The following is a 12,216-nucleotide window of genomic DNA, read 5'->3' on the forward strand; positions in this document are numbered from 1 at the left end:
AGCACCCTGAGTACTGAGCACGGAGCACCCTGAGTACTGTGCACCCAGCACCCCGAGCACTTAGCACCCAGCACCCTTAGTACTGAGCACCCAGCACCCTGAGTACTGAGCACCCAGCACCCTGAGTACTGAGCACCCAGCACCCTGAGTACTGAGCACCCAGCACCCTGAGCACTGAGCACCCAGCAACCTACGTACTGAGCACCCAGCACTCTGAGCACTGAGCACCCAGCACCCCGAGCACTGAGCACCCAGCACCCCGAGCACTGAGCACTGAGCACCCTGAGCACTGAGCACCCAGCACCCCGAGTACTGAGCACTGAGCACCCTGAGTACTGAGCACCCAGCACCCCGAGTACTGAGCACTGAGCACCCTGAGTACTGAGCACCCAGCACCCTGAGCACTGAGCACTGAGAACCCTGAGTACTGAGCACCGACCACCCAGAGAACTGAGCACCCAGCACCCCGAGCACTGAACACACTGAGCTCTTAGCACCCTGAGTACTGAGCACCCAGCACCCTGAGTACTGAGCACCCAGCACCCTGAGCACTGAGCACCCAGCACCCCGAGCACTGAGCACCCAGCACCCTGAGTACTGAGCACTGAGCACCCAGCACCCCGAGCACTGAGCACTCAGTACCCTGTGTACTGAGCACTGAGTACCCAGTACCCCGTGCACTGAGACCCAGCACCCTGAGCACTGAGCACCCAGCACAACGAATACTGAGCACCCAGCACCCTGAGTACTGAACACCCAGCACCCAGAGCACTGAGCACTGAGCACCCAGCACCCTGAGCACTGAGCACTGAGCAACCAGCACCCTGAGCACTGAGCACCCAGCACCCTGAGCACTGAGAACCCTGAGCACTGAGCAATGAGCACCCAGCACCCTGAGTACTGAGCACCCAACACTCTGAGCACTGAGCACCCTGCACGCTGAGTACTGAGCACCCAGCACCCCGAGCACTGAGCACCCAGCACCCTGTGTACTGAGCACCGAGCACCCCGAGCACTGAGCACCCAGCACCCTGAGTACTGAGCACCCAGCACCCCGAGAATGAGCACCCAGCACCCCGAGCACTGAGCACCCAGCACCCTGAGCACTGAGCACCCAGCACCCTGAGCACTGAGCACCCAGCACCCTGAGCACTGAGCACCCAGCACCCTGAGCACGGAGCACAAAGCACCCTGAGTACTGAGCACCCAACACCCAGAGTACTGAGCACCCAGCACCCTGAGCACTGAGCACCCAGCACCCTGAGTACTGAGCACCCAGCACCCTGAGTACTGAACACCCAGCACCCTGAGCACTGAGCACTGAGGACCCTGAGCACTGAGTACTGGGCAATGAGCACCCTGAGCACTGAGCACCCAGCACCCCGAGTACTGAGCACCCAGCACCCCGAGCACTGATCACCCAGCGCCCCGAGCACTGAGCACCCAGCACCTCGAGCACTGAGCACTGAGCACCCTGAGCACTGAGCACCCAGCACCCCGAGTACTGAGCACTGAGCACCCTGAGTACTGAGCAGCAAGCAACCCGATTACTGAGCACTGAGCACTCTGAGTACTGAGCACCCACCACCCTGAGCACTGAGCACCCAGCACCCTGAGTACTGAGCACTGAGAACCCTGAGTACTGAGCACCGAGCACCCTGAGTACTGAGCACCCAGCACCCTGATCACTGAGCACGGAGCACCCCGAGGACTGAGCACCCAGCACCCTGAGCACTGAGCACCCAGCACCTTGAGTACTGAGCACCGAGCACCCCGAGCACTGAGCACCCAGCACCCTGAGTACTGAGCACCCTGCACCCTGAGCACTGAGCACGCAGCACACCGAGCACTGAGCACCCAGCATCCTGAGTACTGAGCACAGAGCACCCTGAGCACTGAGCACCCAGCACCCTGAGTACTGAGCACCCAGCACCCTGAGTACTGAGCAACCAGCACCCTGAGCACTGAGCACTGAGCACCCAGCACCCTGAGCACTGAGCACTGAGCACCCAGCACCACAGCCCTGAGCACCCAGCACCCCGAGCACTGAGCACCCAGCACCCTGAGAAACAGAGCACCCAGCACCCTGAGCACTGAGGACCCAGCACCCTGAGTACTGAGCACCCAGCACCCTGAGTACTGAGCACTCAGCACCCTGAGTACTGAGCACCGAGCACCCCGAGCACTGAGCACCCAGCACCCTGAGCACAGAGCACCCGGAGGACTGAGCACCCAGCACCATGAGCACTTTGCACCGATCACCCTGAGCACTAAGCACCCAGCACCCCGAGCACTGAGCACCCAGCACCCTGAGTACTGAGAACCCAGCACCCCGAGTACTGAGCACCCAGCACCCTGAGTACTGAGCACCCAGCACCCCGAGCACTGAGCACCCAGCACCCTGAGTACTGAGCACCCTGATTACTGAGCACTGAGCACCGAGCATCCTGAGTACTGAGCACACTGAGGACTGAGCACCCAGCACCCTGAGCACTGAGCACCCAGCACCCTGAGTACTGAGCACTGATCACCCTGAGCACTGAGCACCCAGCACCCCGAGCACTGAGCACCCAGCACCCTGAGCACTGAGCACCCAGCACCCCGAGCACTGAGCACCCAGCACACCGAGCACTGAGCACTGAGCACCCTGAGCACTGAGCACCCAGCACCCCGAGTACTGAGCACTGAGCACCCTGAGTACTGAGCACCCAGCACCCCGAGTACTGAGCACTGAGCACCCTGAGTACTGAGCACCCAGCACCCTGAGCACTGAGCACTGAGAACCCTGAGTACTGAGCACCGAGCACCCAGAGAACTGAGCACCCAGCACCCCGAGCACTGAGCACCCTGAGCTCTTAGCACCCTGAGTACTGAGCACCCAGCACCCTGAGTACTGAGCACCCAGCAACCTGAGCACTGAGCACCCAGCACCCCGAGCACTGAGCACCCAGCACCCTGAGTACTGAGCACTGAGCACCCAGCACCCCGAGCACTGAGCACTCAGCACGCTGTGTACTGAGCACTGAGTACCCAGTACCCCGTGCACTGAGACCCAGCACCCTGAGCACTGAGCACCCAGCACCCCGAGTACTGAGCCCCCAGCAGCCCGAGCACTGTGCACCCAGCACCCCGAGCACTGAACACCCAGCACCCTGAGTACTGAGCACCCAGCACCCCGAGCACTGAGCACCCAGCACCCCGAGCTCTGAGCACCCAGCACCCCGAGCACTGAGCAACGAGAACCCACGAGCACTGTGCACCCAGCACCCTGAGAACTGAGCACCCAGCACCCTGAGTACTGAGCACCCAGCATCCTGAGCACTGAGTACTGAGCAGCCCAAGCACTGAGCACCCAGCACCCTGAGCACTGAGCACGCAGCACCCCTTGCACTGAGCACCCAGCACCCGGAGTACTGAGCACGCAGCACCCTGAGTACTGAGCACCCAGCACCCCGAGCACTGAGCACCCAGCACCCTGAGCACTGAGCACCCAGGACCCTGAGTACTGAGCACCCAGCACCCCGAGCACTGAGCACCCAGCACCCTGAGTACTGAGCACCGAGCACCCTGAGCACTGAGCACCAAGCACCCTGAGCACTGAGAACCCAGCACCCTGAGTACTGAGCACGGAGCACCCCGAGCACTGAGCACCCAGCACCCTGAGTACTGAGCACCGAGCACCCCGAGCACTGAGCACCCAGCACCCTGAGTACTGAGCACGGAGCACCCTGAGTACTGTGCACCCAGCACCCCGAGCACTTAGCACCCAGCACCCTGAGTACTGAGCATCCAGCACTCTGAGCACTGAGCATCCAGCACCCTGAGCACTGAGCACCCAGCATTCTGAGTACTGAGAACCGAACACCCCGAGCACTGAGCACCCAGCACCTTGAGCACTGAGCACCCTGAGTACTGAGCACCCAGCACCCTGAGCACTGAGCACCCAGCACCCCGAGTACTGAGCACCGAGCACCCCGAGAACTGAGCACCCAGCACCCCGAGCACTGAGCACTGTGCACCCTGAGCACTGAGCACCCAGCACCCCGAGTACTGAGCACTGACCACCCTAAGAACTGAGCACCCAGCACCCCGAGTACTGAGAACCGAGCACCCCGAGCACTGAGCACCCAGCACCTTGAGCACTGAGCACCCTGAGTACTGAGCACCCAGCACCCTGAGCACTGAGCACCCAGCACCCCGAGTACTGAGCACCGAGCACCCCGAGAACTGAGCACCCAGCACCCCGAGCACTGAGCACTGTGCACCCTGAGCACTGAGCACCCAGCAACCCGAGTACTGAGCACTGACCACCCTAAGTACTGAGCACCCAGCACCCCGAGTACTGAGCACTGAGCACCATGAGTACTGAGCACCCAGCACCCTGAGCACTGAGCACTGAGGACCCTGAGTACTGAGCACCGAGCACCCCGAGCACTGAGCACCCAGCACCCTGAGTACTGAGCACCGAGCTCCCCGAGCACTGAGCACCCTGAGTACTGAGCACCCAGCACCCTTAGTACTGAGCACCCAGCACCCCGAGAATGAGCACCCTGAGCACTGAGCACCCAGCACCCTGAGTACTGAGTACCCAGCACCCTAAGCACTGACGACTCAGCACCCTGAACATTGAGCACCCAGCACCCTGAGTACTGAGCACCCAGCACCCTGAGTACTGAACACCCAGCACCCTTAGCACTGAGCACTGAGGACCCAGCACCCTGAGCACTGAGCACTGAGCACCCAGCCCCCTGAGCACTGAGTACCCAGCACCCCGAGCACTGAGTACCCAGCACCCTGAGCCCCCAGCACCCTGAGCACTGAGCACCCTGAGCACTGAGCACTGAGCACCCAGCACCCTGAGTACTGAGCAGCCAACACTCTGAGCAAAGAGCACCCAGCACGCTGAGTACTGAGGACTGAGCACCCAGCACCCTGAGCACTGAGCACTGAGCACCCAGCACCCCGAGTACTGAGCACCCAGCACCCTGAGCCCTGAGCACCCTGAGCACTGAGCACCCTGAGCACTGAGCACTGAGCACCCAGCACCCTGAGTACTGAGCACCCAACACTCTGAGCACTGAGCACCCAGCACGCAGAGTACTGAGCACTGAGCACACAGCACCCTGAGTACTGAGCACCCAGCACCCCGAGCACTGAGCACCCAGCACGCAGAGTACTGAGCACTGAGCACACAGCACCCTGAGTACTGAGCACCCAGCACCCCGAGCACTGAGCACCCAGCGCCCCGAGCACTGAGCACCCAGCACCCCGAGCACTGAGCACTGAGCACACTGAGCACTGAGCACCCAGCACCCCGAGTACTGAGCACTGACCACCCTGAGTACTGAGCACCCAGCACCCCGAGGACTGAGCACTGAGCACCCTGAGTACTGAGCACCCAGCACCCTGAGCACTGAGCACCCTGAGGACTGAGCACCTAGCACCCTGAGTACTGATCACCCAGCACCCTGAGTACTGAGCACCGATCACCCTGAGCACTGAGCACCCAGCACCCCGAGCACTGAGCACCCAGCACCCTGAGCACTGAGCACCCAGCACCCTGAGCACTGAGCACCCAGCACCCTGAGCACGGAGCACAAAGCACCCTGAGTACTGAGCACTCAGCACCCTGAGCACTGAGCACCCAGCACCCTGAGCACTGAGCACCCAGCACCCTGAGCACGGAGCACAAAGCACCCTGAGTACTGAGCACCCAACACCCAGAGTACTGAGCACCCAGCACCCTGAGCACTGAGCACCCAGCACCCTGAGTACTGAGCACCCAGCACCCTGAGTACTGAACACCCAGCACCCTGAGCACTGAGCACTGAGCACCCTGAGCACTGAGTACTGGGCAATGAGCACCCTGAGCACTGAGCACCCAGCACCCCGAGTACTGAGCACCCAGCACCCCGAGCACTGATCACCCAGCGCCCCGAGCACTGAGCACCCAGCACCCCGAGCACTGAGCACTGAGCACCCTGAGAACTGAGCACCCAGCACCCCGAGTACTGAGCACTGAGCACCCTGAGTACTGAGCAGCAAGCAACCCGATTACTGAGCACTGAGCACTCTGAGTACTGAGCACCCACCACCCTGAGCACTGAGCACCCAGCACCCTGAGTACTGAGCACTGAGAACCCTGAGTACTGAGCACCGAGCACCCTGAGTACTGAGCACCCAGCACCCTGATCACTGAGCACGGAGCACCCCGAGGACTGAGCACCCAGCACCCTGAGCACTGAGCACCCAGCACCTTGAGTACTGAGCACCGAGCACCCCGAGCACTGAGCACCCAGCACCCTGAGTACTGAGCACCCTGCACCCTGAGCACTGAGCACGCAGCACACCGAGCACTGAGCACCCAGCATCCTGAGTACTGAGCACAGAGCACCCTGAGCACTGAGCACCCAGCACCCTGAGTACTGAGCACCCAGCACCCTGAGTACTGAGCAACCAGCACCCTGAGCACTGAGCACTGAGCACCCAGCACCCTGAGCACTGAGCACTGAGCACCCAGCACCACAGCCCTGAGCACCCAGCACCCCGAGCACTGAGCACCCAGCACCCTGAGAAACAGAGCACCCAGCACCCTGAGCACTGAGGACCCAGCACCCTGAGTACTGAGCACCCAGCACCCTGAGTACTGAGCACTCAGCACCCTGAGTACTGAGCACCGAGCACCCCGAGCACTGAGCACCCAGCACCCTGAGCACAGAGCACCCGGAGGACTGAGCACCCAGCACCATGAGCACTTTGCACCGATCACCCTGAGCACTAAGCACCCAGCACCCCGAGCACTGAGCACCCAGCACCCTGAGTACTGAGAACCCAGCACCCCGAGTACTGAGCACTCAGCACCCTGAGTACTGAGCACCCAGCACCCCGAGCACTGAGCACCCAGCACCCTGAGTACTGAGCACCCTGATTACTGAGCACTGAGCACCGAGCATCCTGAGTACTGAGCACACTGAGGACTGAGCACCCAGCACCCTGAGCACTGAGCACCCAGCACCCTGAGTACTGAGCACTGATCACCCTGAGCGCTGAGCACCCAGCACCCCGAGCACTGAGCACCCAGCACCCTGAGCACTGAGCACTGAGCACCCAGCACCCCGAGTGCTGAGCACCCAGCACCCAGAGCACTGAGCACCCTGAGCACTGAGCACCCTGAGCACTGAGCACTGAGCACCCAGCACCCAGAGTACTGAGCACCCAACACTCTGAGCACTGAGCACCCAGCACGCAGAGTACTGAGCACTGAGCACACAGCACCCTGAGTACTGAGCACCCAGCACCCCGAGCACTGAGCACCCAGCGCCCCGAGCACTGAGCACCCAGCACCCCGAGCACTGAGCACCCAGCACCCCGAGGACTGAGCACTGAGCACCCTGAGTACTGAGCACCCAGCACCCTGAGCACTGAGCACCCTGAGTACTGAACACTGAGCACCCAGCACCCCGAGCACTGAGCACTCAGCACCCTGTGTACTGAGCACTGAGTACCCAGTACCCCGTGCACTGAGACCCAGCACCCTGAGCACTGAGCTCCCAGCACCCCGAGTACTGAGCACCCAGCAGCCCGAGCACTGTGCACCCAGCACCCCGAGCACTGAGCACCCAGCACCCTGAGTACTGAGCACCCAGCACCCCGAGCACTGAGCACCCAGCACCCCGAGCTCTGAGCACCCAGCACCCCGAGCACTGAGAAACGAGAACCCCGAGCACTGTGCACCCAGCACCCTGAGAACTGAGCACCCAGCACCCTGAGCACTGAGCACCCAGCACCCCTTGCACTGAGCACCCAGCACCCGGAGTACTGAGCACGCAGCACCCTGAGTACTGAGCACCCAGCACCCCGAGCACTGAGCACCCAGCACCCTGAGCACTGAGCACCCAGGACCCTGAGTACTGAGCACCCAGCACCCCGAGCACTGAGCACCCAGCACCCTGAGTACTGAGCACCGAGCACCCCGAGCACTGAGCACCAAGCACCCCGAGCACTGAGAACCCAGCACCCTGCGTACTGAGCACGGAGCACCCCGAGCACTGAGCACCCAGCACCCTGAGTACTGAGCACCGAGCACCCCGAGCACTGAGCACCCAGCACCCTGAGTACTGAGCACGGAGCACCCTGAGTACTGTGCACCCAGCACCCCGAGCACTTAGCACCCAGCACCCTTAGTACTGAGCACCCAGCACCCTGAGTACTGAGCACCCAGCACCCTGAGTACTGAGCACCCAGCACCCTGAGTACTGAGCACCCAGCACCCTGAGCACTGAGCACCCAGCAACCTACGTACTGAGCACCCAGCACTCTGAGCACTGAGCACCCAGCACCCCGAGCACTGAGCACCCAGCACCCCGAGCACTGAGCACTGAGCACCCTGAGCACTGAGCACCCAGCACCCCGAGTACTGAGCACTGAGCACCCTGAGTACTGAGCACCCAGCACCCCGAGTACTGAGCACTGAGCACCCTGAGTACTGAGCACCCAGCACCCTGAGCACTGAGCACTGAGAACCCTGAGTACTGAGCACCGACCACCCAGAGAACTGAGCACCCAGCACCCCGAGCACTGAACACCCTGAGCTCTTAGCACCCTGAGTACTGAGCACCCAGCACCCTGAGTACTGAGCACCCAGCACCCTGAGCACTGAGCACCCAGCACCCCGAGCACTGAGCACCCAGCACCCTGAGTACTGAGCACTGAGCACCCAGCACCCCGAGCACTGAGCACTCAGTACCCTGTGTACTGAGCACTGAGTACCCAGTACCCCGTGCACTGAGACCCAGCACCCTGAGCACTGAGCACCCAGCACAACGAATACTGAGCACCCAGCACCCTGAGTACTGAACACCCAGCACCCAGAGCACTGAGCACTGAGCACCCAGCACCCTGAGCACTGAGCACTGAGCAACCAGCACCCTGAGCACTGAGCACCCAGCACCCTGAGCACTGAGAACCCTGAGCACTGAGCAATGAGCACCCAGCACCCTGAGTACTGAGCACCCAACACTCTGAGCACTGAGCACCCTGCACGCTGAGTACTGAGCACCCAGCACCCCGAGCACTGAGCACCCAGCACCCTGTGTACTGAGCACCGAGCACCCCGAGCACTGAGCACCCAGCACCCTGAGTACTGAGCACCCAGCACCCCGAGAATGAGCACCCAGCACCCCGAGCACTGAGCACCCAGCACCCTGAGCACTGAGCACCCAGTACCCTGAGTACTGAGCACCCAGCACCCCGAGCACTGAGCACCCAGCACCCTGAGTACTGAGCACCCTGAGTACTGAGCACCCAGCAACCTGAGTACTGAGCACCCTGCACCCCGAGCACTGAGCTCCCTGAGTACTGAGCACCCAGCACCCTGAGCACTGAGCACCCAGCACCCTGAGTACTGAGCACTGAGCACCCAGAGAACTGAGCACCCAGCACCCCGAGGACTGAGCACCCAGCACCCTGTGCACTGAGCACTGAGCATCCAGCACCCCGAGCACTGAGCACCCTGAGCTCTTAGCACCCAGAGTACTGAGCACCCAGCACCCTGAGTACGGAGCACCCAGCACCCTGAGCACTGAGCACCCAGCACCCTGAGCACTGAGCACACAGCACCCCGAGCACTGAGCACCCAGCACCCTGAGCACTGAGCACCCAGCACCCCGAGCACTGAGCACCCAGCACCCTGAGCACTGAGCACCCAGCACCCTGAGTACTGAGCACCCTGATTACTGAGCACTGAGCACCGAGCATCCTGAGTACTGAGCACACTGAGGACTGAGCACCCAGCACCCTGAGCACTGAGCACCCAGCACCCTGAGTACTGAGCACTGATCACCCTGAGCACTGAGCACCCAGCACCCCGAGCACTGAGCACCCAGCACCCTGAGCACTGAGCACCCAGCACCCCGAGCACTGAGCACCCAGCACACCGAGCACTGAGCACTGAGCACCCTGAGCACTGAGCACCCAGCACCCCGAGTACTGAGCACTGAGCACCCTGAGTACTGAGCACCCAGCACCCCGAGTACTGAGCACTGAGCACCCTGAGTACTGAGCACCCAGCACCCTGAGCACTGAGCACTGAGAACCCTGAGTACTGAGCACCGAGCACCCAGAGAACTGAGCACCCAGCTCCCCGAGCACTGAGCACCCTGAGCTCTTAGCACCCTGAGTACTGAGCACCCAGCACCCTGAGTACTGAGCACCCAGCAACCTGAGCACTGAGCACCCAGCACCCCGAGCACTGAGCACCCAGCACCCTGAGTACTGAGCACTGAGCACCCAGCACCCCGAGCACTGAGCACTCAGCACGCTGTGTACTGAGCACTGAGTACCCAGTACCCCGTGCACTGAGACCCAGCACCCTGAGCACTGAGCACCCAGCACCCCGAGTACTGAGCCCCCAGCAGCCCGAGCACTGTGCACCCAGCACCCCGAGCACTGAACACCCAGCACCCTGAGTACTGAGCACCCAGCACCCCGAGCACTGAGCACCCAGCACCCCGAGCTCTGAGCACCCAGCACCCCGAGCACTGAGCAACGAGAACCCACGAGCACTGTGCACCCAGCACCCTGAGAACTGAGCACCCAGCACCCTGAGTACTGAGCACCCAGCATCCTGAGCACTGAGTACTGAGCAGCCCAAGCACTGAGCACCCAGCACCCTGAGCACTGAGCACGCAGCACCCCTTGCACTGAGCACCCAGCACCCGGAGTACTGAGCACGCAGCACCCTGAGTACTGAGCACCCAGCACCCCGAGCACTGAGCACCCAGCACCCTGAGCACTGAGCACCCAGGACCCTGAGTACTGAGCACCCAGCACCCCGAGCACTGAGCACCCAGCACCCTGAGTACTGAGCACCGAGCACCCTGAGCACTGAGCACCAAGCACCCTGAGCACTGAGAACCCAGCACCCTGAGTACTGAGCACGGAGCACCCCGAGCACTGAGCACCCAGCACCCTGAGTACTGAGCACCGAGCACCCCGAGCACTGAGCACCCAGCACCCTGAGTACTGAGCACGGAGCACCCTGAGTACTGTGCACCCAGCACCCCGAGCACTTAGCACCCAGCACCCTGAGTACTGAGCATCCAGCACTCTGAGCACTGAGCATCCAGCACCCTGAGCACTGAGCACCCAGCATTCTGAGTACTGAGAACCGAACACCCCGAGCACTGAGCACCCAGCACCTTGAGCACTGAGCACCCTGAGTACTGAGCACCCAGCACCCTGAGCACTGAGCACCCAGCACCCCGAGTACTGAGCACCGAGCACCCCGAGAACTGAGCACCCAGCACCCCGAGCACTGAGCACTGTGCATCCTGAGCACTGAGCACCCAGCACCCCGAGTACTGAGCACTGACCACCCTAAGAACTGAGCACCCAGCACCCCGAGTACTGAGAACCGAGCACCCCGAGCACTGAGCACCCAGCACCTTGAGCACTGAGCACCCTGAGTACTGAGCACCCAGCACCCTGAGCACTGAGCACCCAGCACCCCGAGTACTGAGCACCGAGCACCCCGAGAACTGAGCACCCAGCACCCCGAGCACTGAGCACTGTGCACCCTGAGCACTGAGCACCCAGCAACCCGAGTACTGAGCACTGACCACCCTAAGTACTGAGCACCCAGCACCCCGAGTACTGAGCACTGAGCACCATGAGTACTGAGCACCCAGCACCCTGAGCACTGAGCACTGAGGACCCTGAGTACTGAGCACCGAGCACCCCGAGCACTGAGCACCCAGCACCCTGAGTACTGAGCACCGAGCTCCCCGAGCACTGAGCACCCTGAGTACTGAGCACCCAGCACCCTTAGTACTGAGCACCCAGCACCCCGAGAATGAGCACCCTGAGCACTGAGCACCCAGCACCCTGAGTACTGAGTACCCAGCACCCTAAGCACTGACGACCCAGCACCCTGAACATTGAGCACCCAGCACCCTGAGTACTGAGCACCCAGCACCCTGAGTACTGAACACCCAGCACCCTTAGCACTGAGCACTGAGGACCCAGCACCCTGAGCACTGAGCACTGAGCACCCAGCCCCCTGAGCACTGAGTACCCAGCACCCCGAGCACTGAGTACCCAGCACCCTGAGCCCCCAGCACCCTGAGCACTGAGCACCCTGAGCACTGAGCACTGAGCACCCAGCACCCTGAATACTGAGCAGCCAACACTCTGAGCAAAGAGCACCCAGCACGCTGA

The sequence above is a fragment of the Microtus oregoni genome, unplaced genomic scaffold, assembly GCF_018167655.1.
Source record: "Microtus oregoni isolate MIOR12 unplaced genomic scaffold, Mior012 000051F_ref0000332, whole genome shotgun sequence".
In the NCBI taxonomy this organism is placed as follows: Eukaryota; Metazoa; Chordata; class Mammalia; order Rodentia; family Cricetidae; genus Microtus; species Microtus oregoni.